Source organism: Malaclemys terrapin, chromosome 24 (assembly GCF_027887155.1).
Source record: "Malaclemys terrapin pileata isolate rMalTer1 chromosome 24, rMalTer1.hap1, whole genome shotgun sequence".
NCBI lineage: Eukaryota > Metazoa > Chordata > Testudines > Emydidae > Malaclemys > Malaclemys terrapin.
In genome coordinates, this window is record NC_071528.1 from 15,458,490 (window position 1) to 15,473,342 (window position 14,853).

The following is a 14,853-nucleotide window of genomic DNA, read 5'->3' on the forward strand; positions in this document are numbered from 1 at the left end:
TACTGGGGAGAGTTGCTCATCCTGCTACAATTTGCCACTGTCCCACCCTTAGAACAGACAGAGCCAACAATATAGGAGAGGCCTCGGCACCGAAAGATTATACAGGCCGTTGAGGGGCCATCGTAGTGGGAATGCACTTTGCAGAGAAGTCGAGTGGATTCCTGGAACCTGGTTCGAATTAGGAAACGCAGAATGAAACCGCCGTGTGATTCCGAATGACTCAATCGCCCTCGGTCGACAGGATTAATGTCCTCGCCAAGTCATTAACCGGTCTGTTAATCAGCTATGCGATAGTTCTGCTGTTGGCTAAATAGGGACCTAGGAAGGGCTGCAGCCCTGTCTGAACAACACTCCTCAGTCTTTAGCAAACGCAGCTAGGGAGAAAGCCGGGGAAGCCAACAGGCTGCCTGGTGCTTTAGCGGGGTTGGCGCTGTGCTGTCTCCACGGACAAGCCGCTTTAATTCTGGGCTCAGAGGAAAGGAAGGAGACGAACGGCTTCCCCGGGCCCTGAAAACCTCTCTCCGAAAAGAGCCATAAGATCTGAATAAACAAACCCCCCAAACCTGCGGAATCGCGGCCTGCTAAGCCCTGCTAGTCTCTGAAGTCATTACAAGCGGCTGAGGCACCGAGCCGGTCCCTGTAACGCCTTTTGGCGCATTAAACGTCCGTCTACAAGAGCCCGTTTGGCCTATCAATAGCGTGTTCATGCATCGCCCCCAGCAGGCTCATCTACATGGGGTGCATATGAATGAGGCTGGGGGGGGGGGGCTCCGCTTCCTACTTCCCACCTAATTATAGACCAGCAGCCTCGGTAAAATAGAGCTGTGGTGGTTGGTTGGATGTCGCCAGGCCTTTATTAATGTCTGTCGGAGTAAGGAAGTTGTGGGGGGCGGGGGGGGGTAATTGATGGACTACGTGTTGGGTTTAGTTCAATCCGATACAAACAACGCGTCCAGGGCTTCTCTAGAAATAGGGGGAAAGATCAGGCATTTCCACCGGGAAGGGTTTAGAGCTGCCGGTGTCAGCTGACGCCGGCAGTCCAATGGCAGATGGAGGGGGTTGGCAAAAATAACAATACAGTCAGGCCAGAGGAAAATTTAGGAGGCTGGGAGATGGATAAGTTATCACAACAGTCTGTGTGATTGCATGGGTGTGCTCACGTGGGTGTTTGCATGGTGTGCACACATGGGTGATTGCACACAAGCCTTTGCATGTGGATGTCTGCATGAGAAGGATTCTTTGCTTGCTTTAGTATCATTTTATGATTGTTTCATTTTGGTTTTTTTAAGTGTTTATTTTTTTCTCCCTCAATGTGGTGCAGGCGGAAGGGGCTGGGTCCCCAGCTCTGGAATCCAGGCTCTTTATGTCTAGGCTAGACATGGCCTGGACACTGACACAGCAGGCTTCCCCCAACAAAGCCCCCTCCCTGTGTGGCCCGGTTCTGACACCCTCAAGGAGACAGAGGGCAGCTCAGGTCTTAGGGCTCCTTCAGCCCTGGGCCTGCCTGGTCAGCCCGCTGGCAAGGGGGGACTGGGGACTGCTAGGGGATGGCCTGGAACCCACTCGCTGGTTTCACACGCAGGCCACCAGGGATGGATAAACTGAAGGGACGTTTAAATCCTAGCAAAGGCCTGGGGGTTCAAAGCTGCAGTGTGATCTCCTGTTGGGCCTAAAGGCTGCCGCTGTCTCTGCACCCTTTCCGCAGCAGGAGGAAGAAGTGTTGCCTCTGGATCTGGCCTGCTGTGTCACTGTCCAGGCCATGTCTAGCCTAGACATAAAGAGCCTGGATTCCAGAGCTGGGGACCCAGCCCCTTCCTCCGAGCCCTGTGTCCAGAAGAGATTTCTATTATTTCCCTTCCTCCGCCCCCCAGGAGAACCCCCCCACCCCACCCTGCAAAGTGTGCTTCCTGGGCCTAGGCCTGCAGCACTTCTGCAGCCAGCAGGAGTGTCACCCTAGACTGGAGAGCTGGGCAAGGCCTTTTAGGTCAGCCGCTGCTCCCCTCCCTGCCCATTCAGGGCTGTAATAGACTTGGAATCACTTTCCCCCGCAGAGCCATTAAGCCTATTGTTAAGCGCCTGCCAGCTCCGTGGCTGGGGCACCTGACTGGCAGAGACAGGACGTGGGTTCTATCTCTACCTCTGCTGTGTGACTTCCCCTCTCTAGGCCTTTGCCTCCCCACCCCCCGCCCTCGACTTGTCTCTCTGTATTGCAGCCCTTTGGGGCAGTGCCTGGGTGTTGTGTCTCACCTGGCACCAGGGGTCTCCAAGTCCAAATTCTCTATGTGCTACTATATTTACACCGATATGACAGGAGTTAGTTCCATGCGCCCTTGCTTTCTCAAGGCACTCCTGGTGCCATAGACAAATAGGGAAGAACAAACAGTAAAATCTTTCCATCCATTTGTTGATCATATTTGCTTTCATGCAATATCCCCACCCTCGTTTTTGTTTTTATTTGACAATTATTCCACACTGGGTGCGGGTTTGGAGACTTGCTAGGATCCCATTGGGTGTAGCCTCTTTGCTGCTGTCAGTTTCCTCCCTAGGCAACTGGACAGTGATGAAATGTGAGGACTAGGGGGAGTGAGTCAGATCATGTTTAAGAAAAGCTTCAACTTTTTATTTACATGCTTAAGGTTTAGCACCTGCTTAAGTGCTTTGCTGAATCTGGGTCTGAGGCCCTTGGAAGAATAAATTCTCAGAATCTGCTCCCATGTGGATTGCAGCATCTGCTGGGGTGCGGGGGGGGGGTTGCACCATGGTGGGCATGAACAGGTTTCAGGGGGGCAAAGCCACCCTCCCTCTCTGTATGGCTAGATGGGATGGGGACATTGACTTTAGTCCCCTGTAAATTGGGGCTTTGGTGGGGGGTAATGCAGAGAAACCCTGCTCTAGAAGGCACTCTCACAACAGGAAGGGTGCTTTCTATTTAAAGAGACAAGATCAAAGCCCAAGTGGGCAGATTTGTTCAAATGGCTTGGAGGTGGGCTTGTGGGTCTCTCACACCCCCTGGGATGGCAGGGAGAGCATTTGTTCCCCTTATGACTGTTTCATTTTTTTTTTTAAAGTTTGCCTCTGATCAGGAATGTGCCTGAAATACCAGCTCTTCGGGAGAGCCTGGGATTACTGGCTTTTAAAGCCAGCCGGGACCTCGCTGGTTACACTCGTTACAGCTGTCCTCCCCTGGGAGGTTTGGCAAAGCTGAGGTTGAAGTGGACAACTTGCTACTTTTCAGGAAGCAGTCGCAGGCTTTCAGGCTCCTGCAGGGTCCTAAACCACATGGATTAAATTAAAACTGGAATATTCGAGTAACAAGAACTGAGGATAAAGGAAAATGTCTTTTCAAAATAGGAACGTGGATTTGTTATCAGACCCGTTGAATTTTTTTTATGAACAATACATCAAAAGAGCTTGAATAATACCCGTCAGCAGGCCGAAGGGAGCCTTCCAGTGCTGAAGGCAGGTAAGACCCAATGTCTCTGACCTGTGCACACACGAGCATAAAGATTTCGACGAGATCTTTATGGCCACATGCTTTGCTGATGCTGTGTCTTCCTCCAGTGCATATCAGTGTGTGTGTGTGTGTGTGTGTGTGTGTGTGTGTGTGTGTGTGTGTGTGACACAGGTGTACACACACATACACGTACATAATACCATCCAGCATAGCTAACCCTCTGTTCCATAGGTGGAGTTGCCTGCATGCGCTGTTGAGAAGGTCCCGTCTTGGGGCCCGGTAACAGGGGCAGCCGCATCAGCCCAGTTCAGACAAGTCATTGGCCCAGAGGGGCGGTCCAGGCCTGCTATTCACGGCACCCAGCCGCGGAGAATTGGGAGCCGAAAGGCTCCTTGTGCCGAGGTTTCCGGAGTTTCTTTCCTCGTGGGTTGTTGTTGTTGTTGGTTTTTAAGACTCTCTGGGGGAATTAGCTTGTCCCAGTTGCTGTGGAAATACCCAGGACAGTGTGTGGCTCTCTGCCCCTTCCAGCATGTGACTGGCGCATCGTCAGGCGGTTCCTTGCCCAGGGTACAGACTCCTGGTATCCGGGTTGTCACCTTGGGCTGCGCTCCCCAGGGCTCGGTTTGCAGCGCTAGGCTCCGTCCTGGCTGGGTGGCGCCGGGGGTGCGCCGCGCTGCTCTCTGCACGGAGGTGGCGGAGGAGACAGAGACACTAACGGCCCTGCAGTGGGCCAGCGCCTGGTCTCTGCTCCCATGTACACGCGAGCCCAGGCTCTGGCCCGTTGCTTGCGAGCTCTGCAGAGAAGCCAGGACATGGGGGATGGGAGGGGCTGGAGGCTGTTGCTGGTTTTACTGGAGATGCGGATTTAAGGCCGGCGCTGGCTGCTGTGGGCGCTGACCCAACGCAGCCTAGTGGGTTCGGGCGCTGACCCAACGCAGCCTAGTGGGTTCGGGCGCTTCTTGTCCTGCTGCACGTGGAGGTTGCGCGGGGGGGGGGGAAGGCTGTCTGGTCCATTCGGTTTGTTTGCCCCCCCCCCCACTTCCAATTTATACGGGGGACGTCTTCAAAAGCAGGACTGAGCCGCGCTGGGCTCAAGACGAAGTATGGGGGGTGCGGGGGGGGGTCGCAGGTGGGGGGGTGCCTTTCCAGGGAGTGCAGATTAAACTCCGAACAAGCCGACAGCTGCAGGCTCGTCCCCGGCCTCCCAACTTTCGGTGTTGCGCGTGCCAGTGTTGGGACCCCAACTTTCAAACTGGAGAGACCCAAGGGCGCCTTTAGCTAGAATTGGGGGGAGGGGGATTTTCCTTCCCACGCCTGCAAACCCCCCCTCGCCCCCCGAGGTGTTCCCTTCGCTGCTGGCGGAAGCCCTGAGCCTGGTTCATCTCCTGAGGCCGGGGCGGAAAGAGGCTGGGGGGGGGGGGGGGAGAATAACTCGGGCTGTGAATGTCTGGGCCCCAGGGGAGCTGCTGCGAAGCCGGACTCCAAAGCCGCTTCAGTCCCAGCGAAGGGAGGGCGGGGGCTGGTTCTGAGCCCCCTTCCCCTGCGGGTGAGCCGTGCGGGGGCGAGGGTTCAGATCCGTCTGCGCCTACCTTTGGGGGCGCAAGACCCCCGTGCCCAGGATCTGTCCTGCCATGTGCCCCTCCCGGGCGGGTCTGCCCCTGTTCTACATCCAGCATCCCCCGGGGGTGGATCACAGCTCGGCCCAAGGTGTTTCTTTGCCCTTGCAGGAGAACTGTCCATCAAATACACCAATTTAAAAAAGCCCCCCTGGTTACTTCACAGGGGGAAAAAAACCCAGCCCAGTTTCTCCTGGCTCTCACCAAACGCGTTTCTGATTCTGCCCGGATTCTTCTCAGAAGTAGGAGCGAGGGGGAACTGGGACCGAAAAGGACATTATAGACAGATTCGTGGGTGACCTGGGGAATGATTCCGTTGAATGTCACTTCTCTATCTCCTCCTTTTGGAAATAATAGAAACAGCTTTATCGCTATCGGCCAATGACAGGGAACAGATTCGGAGCTAAAAGTCCACCACCACCCGCATCGTGTCTCTTCTCCTCCCCCCCCGAAAAAAACACCCCAGTTTGCTGAAGAATCCCAAATCCGTAACGCTTGTTAAGAAAGGGGCTAGTGTGGCAGACATGGATAGGACATGGGAGGCATTTGGAGGTGCGGGCCGGGGAGGGGAAGCGCCCGGACAGGCTCTGGACTCGCTCTCACCGATACAGGTTTGTTATCAGTAAAACCCACGCGCGCTCGCCCTCGGAATAAAGTGACTTTTAGCAGAAGGACGCTGAACTCCCCGCCGCGCTGGGAACAAAGGGGCCGAGTTACCTTCCAGCGAGGATAATCTGCGGGAGCAGCTGGAATCAACTTTCCAACCCTCCTGTTCGGCGAGTGTCTCTTTAGCCGAGCGCGGCTGCCAGTTTTCTGCAGATGTCAATTACCGGCGGATCCTGCCGGAGAAGCTGCACGTGTGTTTATAACCTACATGGCGGGGCTTAACCATGCACAAGATATTTCTGTCAACCGCGGGGAGGGCAAAAATCTGGCAAGTCATATGCGTTGGGCATGTTACCGGCTAAAGCGGGGGCCTGTAACTTTGTGGAAGAAGCAACTTCTTGATCAATGCAAATGAGCTTGGTAGAGAGCGAAGGAAATCTCGGGAGCTAAAGATGGTGAAATGAGCAAAGAGAAGGAAGGAGGCAGGCGCTGGAGAAGGAGGCGGCGGGCAGGGGTTGGGTCGTTTGCTTTGGAAATGCTCCCTTGAAGGTATCGAGAATAATGGACACAGGGTTTTTGGTTTTGAATCCGTGTGAGGCGGGGATCTGCAGTCCGGGGAGGAGGGAAATCCAGGGATCGGGGGTTTAACATTTCAAAAAAAGAGCGAAAATGTTTCAATCTACCTCCCTTGAAAGTCATCATTCTTGCTGCTAAGAAGCAGGTCTGGCGTCCTTCGCCGCGCGGCGGCGTTCAGGTCAGCGTGGCCAGGGACACAGTGCGGAGACGTTTGGGGATGTGAACAAAAATGTGCATGAGAAGGGCAGAAAATAGAGTGGGACCCTGCCCGGGTCTGGGAACCGGGCATCCATTCCCCGAGAGCCCGGGGAGCAAATGCCTTAGCCGCGGCCGCGTTTGTTTTAAAAGACTAGGTTGGGGGGGGGGGGAGTCATCGGAACCCCCTGTCCCGTTATATGCCGAAGTGGGAGCGAAGGGGCTCGATCCCGGAGCGGTGTTAGGAGAAGTCGTTGCCTCAGTAACTGTGTGTGTGTGTGTGTGTGTGTGTGTGTGTGTGTGTGTGTGTGTGAGATTTAGGCCTGTTTCCGGGGTCTCACATTCCCCTGGTGGTTGTTGGTGTTTGCATCACTAAGTTGCTGTTTTAGCAAACAAAGAGACGACCTTAACATTGATCCCCGTGCTCCAGATGACTGGACGGACAATCTTCATCCTTCAGCAACTTCCAACCCCGCCCCCCCTCCTCCTCCCCAGAACTTCCCTCTCCCCCTTTCCTCACTACAATCTGTAGCTAAAAACGGTTCCAACCTCCCAGAAACCTGTAACGACTGCAAACGCCCAGACGTGAGGCGGGTGCATATTCCCTGCATGATAATTGTCAAGCGATTTCCTATCATGAAAAATGATCCCAGCCCTTGGATTAGAAATCGCTGAGTTGTTTGGTTGGGGGGGGTTCCTATTCCCCCCCCAAGAGAAGGATCTTGTCTTGCCGTCAGAGTAAGAGAGAATCGATCTCTTGTGATAACCCGCCCCCCCCAGTCAGACACCGCCCCATGGCAGGCTGAATTCTACTCTCCGGCCCCCCGCCCCCAGCTCACACTCCCCAGTGCAATTGCACGGGGTTACCCCAGGGCACAGAAAACAGAATCTGGCCCCCAAACATTTCTTAGCCATTGGGGGCCCTTTGAGACGGGGCAGCCCCGTGTGCCAATGGCTAATGGGACCTTTTCCATTTCGACTCGGAGTAGAATTGCCAGGGAGATGGGGGCGGGGGGGGGCTATTTCCCTGAGTAAAATGTGGGGGGGGGGGCGGGGGAGGCTGGATAAACAGATCGCTCCTCTCAATAGAGTTGTGAGCAGCTCAATTACTCCCCCTTGCAAAGCGGCACAATGGGAGGGAAACACCCTGCAACCGGATCCCATGGCCCCAAGGCTCGTGTGTGTGTATGAGTGTGAGTGAGTGTGTGTGAGTGAGTGTGTGTGTTTGTGTGTGTGTCCATTGTTGCTGTTGCAATCGGTTTAATTTTAATAAATGATTTAGGTCCCAAAATCTCGCAGTCCTGGCTCAGGCAGAGAAGCCAATGGGTGTTGGGGCTGGGGGGTGTTGTTCTCCCCCCCCCCCGGGCCTGACACAAAAGTCCAATTTCGAATCGTTACAATCCCGGTAAAGCGGACGCGGGGACGTGGCTCTGTTTGCACGAGTCCTTGTGCAGGTTCTGTCCTGGGCTCACTCGGGGTCGGTGCGCAGCGATGCTCAGAGAGATCCCGGGATGCTCTGGGGGAGGGGGGGCTGGGGGCACTTTGTGACCCCGCAGCGGCTCGGCGGTGGAGCTGGTGTGTCTGAGACAGAAAGGGGGCTCGGAAGAGGGGCGGGGGGGGGAGACAGACCACACAGAGCCCCTCCCTGGTACCCTCCAGACTTCCACTTGCTCAGCCATGTAGCAATAAGCATGTCTAATGGTGCTGACATCACCAGAGCCCGGGTGCCTGACCTCCGCCCTGTCTGGCTGCCCCCCCCCCCCCCCCAAGAGCTGGCTTTTCTCGCACGTTGGCCCAGCCCAGAAAGTCTGGCTTTGTCCCCTGCGGTCGCCTCTCTTTATCCCCCCCCCCCATCCTCAGACTTTCTCAGACCACTTGTCTCCCTCCCCTCCCCCCACTCATGTGCACTTTCCCTGCTGCCCGAAGGAGGGTTTGGATCAAGTTTAGGAGGAGATCACGAAAGTGCCAAGCGCCTGGCTGGAGCCGCTGGCGGGTGTGCGCGGGGGGGGGGGGTTATTTGGGGAGGGGGCTTTTTGCCGAGAGTCCAGCAAGCTTTTTCCACCCTCCTTCTTCTCCACTCTCCAAGGCGTGGAAGGACAAGCAGAGCCGGGAGCTCCCAGCCGTTCCCAGGGGCAGGCTGAGACCCGCTGACCCCCAGGAGGAGCAGCAGAAGTCGAAGGTACTTTCCTTTCCCTCCCCTGGTTCTTTGCGCCGGTATCCGGTTGTGTGTTACCCCAGCAAGCACAGAGGAGGAGAAGTTGTTTCTCTCCTTTCTCACTGACTGGTTGCAAAGGACAGACACACACACACACACACACACCAAAATAACCCATTTTTCCCTATACAAAGGCAAATAAACCGGCTCTCCATCCCCCCCGCCCCCAGGTTCGGTCTCTGGCCTATTTGCTGATTTTATTCCCCCCCCCCAATCCGGGCCCTGGGAGTAGCTTGTGCAGGGACGGGTGGCTGAGAGTTTCTCTGCCCTTTTGTTAGGCCGGTTGGGTTGCAGCCTTTGCTTTGGCCTGATCCTTCTGCTTGTGACAGACGGAGAAAGAGGCCTTTTTTGAACACTCCTGCTTTAGGACTGTCTGAAAAACTCCACTGGCTCCCCCCAAGGCCCAACCTGGGGCTGGGAGGGGGGCCATGGGAGCAGAAAGAGCTTCAACAGAGCCCAGGGATGCCAAATAAGAGCAAAGATGGGGAGGAGGAGGGCAGGAGGAGCCAGAGGCACCTCGAAAATCCTGGGAGGTCCCTTTAAGATGAATAATTTTATTTCATCATCTGAGTCCTCATGACTCAGCATTTCTCATGCCAGTAATTTACAGTAATTACAAAGTCAGAGCCCAGCACAGTGAGAGGGGTTGAAGGTAAATTGGGGGTGAGAAGGAAGCAGATCTCTAGGGAGAAGGGACAGTTTGGGTGACGTTACTCTAAATAAATGCTTATTTTTTTCCTGGTTGCCTGTGTGTGTTAGCTGTGACTATTGCATTGAGGGTGCGCGGATTTGTGTGTTGCATTAGGATGTGTGTGTGTTGCACTATACACAGGGATTAAGATGCGTGGAATCCGCCTGGATCGCAACAGGGAGGCTTCCTAGTTAAGAAAAATATAAAATGGGAAGGATTTTGAAAGGCAGGAATCCGCTCTGTAGATCTAAAAGGGTTTGGTTTTTATTTTGTACTGTGCTGGGAGCATGAAGCAGGAAGTGGCACCAGGATCCAAGCAAGGCGTGTGTGTATATGTTGTGTGCATGGAATGACCGAGGCCTATATTGAAAGGACTGGGTTGGTTTTTGTCTTTGGTTATCTAGCTGTATGAGTGTATGTGATATCATAAAGCTAGAGAACCGAATGTAAAAACTGATTCACTATTCTCCAGGACTTCCTACCATCCGAGAGCTCTCCCTGTACTTAAACGGGGGAGTGGATTTCCACACGCCACCAGCCTCTGAATTATTGGCAGCTTTCTAAAGGAAGTGCACGCATCTTTTGCAAAGGGAGAGAGATTGAAAGTGAAATGTGCTGTATCTATTTGGTTGAAATTTCAGTGGTTTTTTGTCTTTAATCATTTCTTGAGGCCCAGGGATAAGATCTGGTTTTCTGGTGATTATTTCCATTCCCTGGGCCAACTACAAACTCCAACAACTTCTTATTTTTCCACAATGGTTTTAATCTTCACATTGACAATTAAATATTGTCGTTGTGCACATACAGAGATAAATAGAACAGAGATGGCTTAAAAGGAACCTTGAGCAAAACACCATTTATGGCAAAGTAGAAGGAAAGTTGCTTAAATGTGTCTCAACAAGTGAATTGTAACATAGAGTTAATGCATGAAATCCATGTGGAGTGGATGATCTATCTCTTTGGGAGGAAAAAGAAGTCAATTTCACTAGAAGGTCCCATTGTTTGTCTATGTCTATATGGATATTATTACAGTGTTGTTCATAGCAATGCTAGACTTAAGTCTGAGAAGCACGTTCCATTCTAAACTCTTATTGTCATTTCTGATCTGTCTGTCTGCCTTGCTTCACTATTGTTAATATTTCAAAATATTGTGGTGACTCTCCATACAATAGACATTGTGGTGGCATTATAATTATTTTATTATTACTACAACTGAGACTGACCCTGGTGCAGTGACATCTCTGGGAGCTTTGCCTGTCCAAATGCTGCAGGATTGAGCAATATCTAGGTTTGTTTGGATATCTGCAGGCTGATACAGTTACATCCACAAGTGCATTTTAGGTCTGCACTTGCAGTAGGCAGTGGGGAGTGAAGGCAGCGGCATTGGCCCCTTTGCATTTTAAGGCCCAGTTCCACCATCACATGTTTTATTCTTTGTATTGCAGTCGTGTCTCAAAGCCCCCATAATGGCCCAGCACTGGACACTGTGCAAACACAGCCTGTTTCCTTCCAACGGGACAGGTTACAGGGGTAAAGTTAAGCACACGCTTAAAGTGTTTGCAGGATCGGGGCCTAATCATGCAGCTTAAGCAATGTCCATGTGATGCCAGAGTGAGGATACAGCTCATGAATATTATGGTGATGGGCCCCAGACAAAAACCTCGCCTGCGTTCACAATGCCCTTTGGCCAGGGGATGTGCTCCTGTTCAATGCACCTATTTTCCCCCCTGAGCAGTAAGAGGGGGGAAAATCATTTATTCAAAAACATCAAATGCCCCCTTAGCAATTTCCAGCCCCTTTAAACCTGTTCCCAGAACCCACCTGCTAGTCATCTCATGCTTGTTTTGCTTCTCTCCCCCTATTTAAACCCATACCACCGGAGCCTGCGCATACGGAGCAGTTGTAATGCTGAAGATTTTGGGAGCAGAGGTGCTTTTGCATAGGGCTCTCTGCGTGGTCAGCTGTTTGCAAACATTTGAGAAGGCGAGTTCCCTGCTCCAGGGACCTTACGTTCCATGGGCCTGATCGGGCTGGATGTTACTCACATCTTTAGCTGCATTGACCTTACAGGGTTGCATGTACTGGACGTTAAGTTAGGCACAGGGCCGGCTCTAGGTTTTTTGCTGCCCCAAGCAAAAAAAAATTTGGCTGCCCCCCGCCCCCACTGCACCCTCCTGCCACCCCAGCCCTGGGTCACTGGTAACTCGCTCCCAGGGCGGGTCATTCAGCAGGAATTTTGGATGTGCACAGAACACAGACAGGATTGGTTCCCATATGGTTACAGAACTGCAGTAAAGTGGAACAATTTTCAGCTTGTGTGATTGGAGGATATCTGGATGCATATTATAAGACTGCCCTACATAAATGAGGAAAAGTTGAGGAGCCTTTATTATTCTTTTGTTCCACTCTTTGTTTCTATGGGGAATTTGCCAATGCCATATCACTGTCTTCCTTTTAAACAAATAAAACTAAAACTAAATAATAATAATAATAAAAGCAATGGCTGTTGAAAATAGCAATTCCAGTCCTAATAACTACTGGGAAGCATTTCTTGCTCAATTTATTCTACCTTTTCTACAGCAAGTTACAGTGGATCAGTATATTTGATTTGGGAGAAATGAAGTAACAGCTGCCCAAATTGAGCTTGAGCACTCCTGAATGTTGAGGTGTTCAAATCTGGAAGGCAGGTGCTAGATTCCCTTTCTGAATATTAGTTAAAACTGGAAAGGAAAAGTCAATTTCTGCTTCCATGGCTCAGAAGTGTAAATCCTCCTACGTGCCTGGTACTGTATCTAAAGCTGCCCAGTCTAGCAGAGCCTCCCCTCCCTTACTTTTCATTTTAAATTCTAGTGGGATCCACGTACCTGCCTTGCTAGGCTTCAGATAGTCCACCCAATTCTTTCTTTGGGGGAGAGCCCAGGGCTGGGGCGTCAGGAGGTGCGGGGGTGGGGGGGGAAGAGCCCAGGCTGGGGCCGCAAGAGGTGCAGGTGGGGGCCAGAGCTGGGGCAGCAGGGGGTGCAGGGGCAGGGGAGAAGAGATCAGGGCTGGGGTGGCAGGGGGTGCGGGTGGGGGGAGAGCCCAGGGCTGGGGCAGCAGGGGGTGTGGGCAGGGGAGAGTCCAGGGCTGAGGCAACACAAGAGTGTGGGGGAGCCCAGGGCTGGGGTGGGGGGCGGCAAAAAACCCAGAGCTGGCTCTGTTCCTACCATTCACAGCAAGCTGTAACATGAGGTTTCAGTTCTACACTCCTGCCCCCTCCTTTTCCTGTTAATTGCGGCCAAGGGAATGCTGGGAAATGTAGTTCTTTCCCTGCTCCAGGGCTGGCTCTATAGGCAGGGAGCTAACCAAGGAACTACAGCTCCCAGGGCCCCCTCTTGGTTCTCAGCTCTCAGGCTGGATTCTTGCGCCCCTGCAAATTTGCCCCCCCAAGCCCCTGCTTGCTTTGCTGGTGCCTAGAGCCGGCCCTGGTTAGGCAGATGATGCATGAAGCTGATGTCCTCACACGGTGCAGGAGGGAACGGAGTGATTTCCCTGCTAGTGTCGCCGTTGTCCCGTGATGATCAATGCAGCTGATCCACATGGGTCGATTATGGTGGGGTATCCTGGGTGGGGTCTGGTCGTGGGCAGGGACCCGCTCCGTGGATAGCCTGTATCAGAGGAAGCTTGGGAAGTCCCAGAGAAATCAGCCCTGGTTCTTGGCCTCCAGCTGGGGAGAATCAGAGGTTGGCTCGATTTTCAGCGCACAGGTGAGCGAGCCGCCAGGCAGGGGGCGTTTTAAAAACGTCATCACACGATTTGGGCATCACTGCCCATAGGGTTGGGTCTCCTAGGCCCTGCAGATCGTATATAATGTACAGGGCAAAACAGTGTTCTCACGGGAGGAAGGACGGGGTCTTGTCCATTTAAAACCCCCGGAGTAATGAACTCGCTTTGTCCCCATCTCTGGGTGTGAGGCTTCTCCATGCGGGGCTGGGTCTTATTGTCCTTAAGGGACCCAGGGCCCAGGCCTTGCCTGGGCAATTGGCCGCACTGAAGCCAAGAGGACTATGTGCAAGAGTAAGTGCTACTCCCATGAGTAAGAATTGCAGGCTCAGCCCCCAGTTTGTGCCGGTCCCGTCTCCACCAGGTCTGTGCAGTGGGGCCAGGGGAGGCAAGCGTGCAGCAGCCAGCATTCCCAGCAATCACAAGGCAGCAGGGGCTGGCAGGGGACATACCTCTGGGTGCCTTGGAACCCCGTCCGTGTTACCAGCGCAGTGGCCGGGGGTTTTGCCACTGGGGGCTAATGGATTAGTAACCCTTTCCCCCCCGAGAGGCTGTTTGAGGCCCCCTTGGGGTGCTGGGGAGGAAGAGGCCAGCCTACAATCCCCGTCTGTCCACGTCTAGCTCCTGCCTTTGAGCCGAATAATAAGTGTTCAGCTTGCCAGTAGGGTTATGCCGATTAAGAGCCAGGCCTGGTGATGTCTTGCTGCTGGCTGGGCCGGGCTGGGCTCCAGGGTGGGGAGGGCTCTGACCCCATTCCAAGAGCCGTTCGTTTAAACGTCAGCACCCTTGCTCCTTTGAGGCACAGCGTTTAAGGCCAGAAGGGGCCAGATCATGTGGCCTGAGTATCAGGAGCCACCCGGGCCACCCGCCTCACCCAGCACCCGCATACTGAACCCAGCAACTGAAACAAGACTGAAGCATCGCAGCCCCCGGGAGGCTAGGCCACAGGGCGAGACCGGGAGGGACCGCGGCTCACCGGTGCCCGAGGCCCCGAAGTGGGAGGGAAAAGTGGATATTTCCCCTCTCTGAGCATGCTTGGAGGGGGCCCCTGGCACAGGTATTGCTGCCCTCTCTCTGGCCGGGGCCTGCGCACCGTGTAGTGTGTTGGCCTTGCCAAGCCGCCGCCCTGTCCCCGTCGAGGTTGCAGTGTCCACCACCAGCATGCTCCCTGCAGCAGGGATGGGATTGTGGCCACGCCCCATTGCCCATGCCCAGGCCTCTGGTCTTGACCTTATCTTTGTCCCCATCTCGGCCCCCTTTTGGACAGTCGGCTCGTCAGTCCGTCTATGTGGAATTCTCTGCTTCAGTCTGAGCCTCTTCCCCTTTTCGGAGCCTGGCTTTATAATTTTCCTCTCCAGCTCACGCTCTCTCTCCAAGGTGGTGTGATAAGAGTCTCTCTTTATCTTGCACCAAGGGCCAAATTTGCATCCCATTTACACCAGAGTAACTCAGTACTTAATTTGTCCAGCCGGGCTTGCCAGGGCTGAGCCCCGGTGCCTCCGGGTCTGGCGGTTTGTAGCCCCGGCGCCTCAGAGTCTGGCGGTTTGTAGCCCCGGTGCCTCCGGGCCTGGCCATTCAGAGCCCCGGCGCCTCCGGGCCTGGCCGTTCAGAGCCCCGGCTCCTCTGGGCCTGGCCGTTCAGAGCCCCGGCGCCTCCGGGCCTGGCCGTTCAGAGCCCCGGCGCCTCCGGGCCTGGCCGTTCAGAGCCCCGGCGCCTCCGGGCCTGGCGGTTTGTAGCCCCG

At 54.0% G+C, this 14,853-nt stretch overlaps 1 long non-coding RNA gene across 5 annotated transcripts in view; it reads left to right on the forward strand.

Annotated features, from left to right (window-relative positions):
- LOC128828545 (uncharacterized) overlaps positions 1 to 14,853 on the forward strand; it is a 107,158-nt gene that overhangs the window by 9,062 nt on the left and 83,243 nt on the right. Inside the window, exon 1 of one of the 5 annotated variants that reach the window (XR_008443201.1) lies at positions 8,554 to 8,626. The exons of the other annotated variants lie outside the window; for them this stretch is intronic. This is a non-coding gene — a long non-coding RNA (uncharacterized LOC128828545). Of the gene's footprint in view, positions 1 to 8,553; positions 8,627 to 14,853 lie in introns of those variants that run through there. 5 annotated transcript variants of the gene reach the window in all.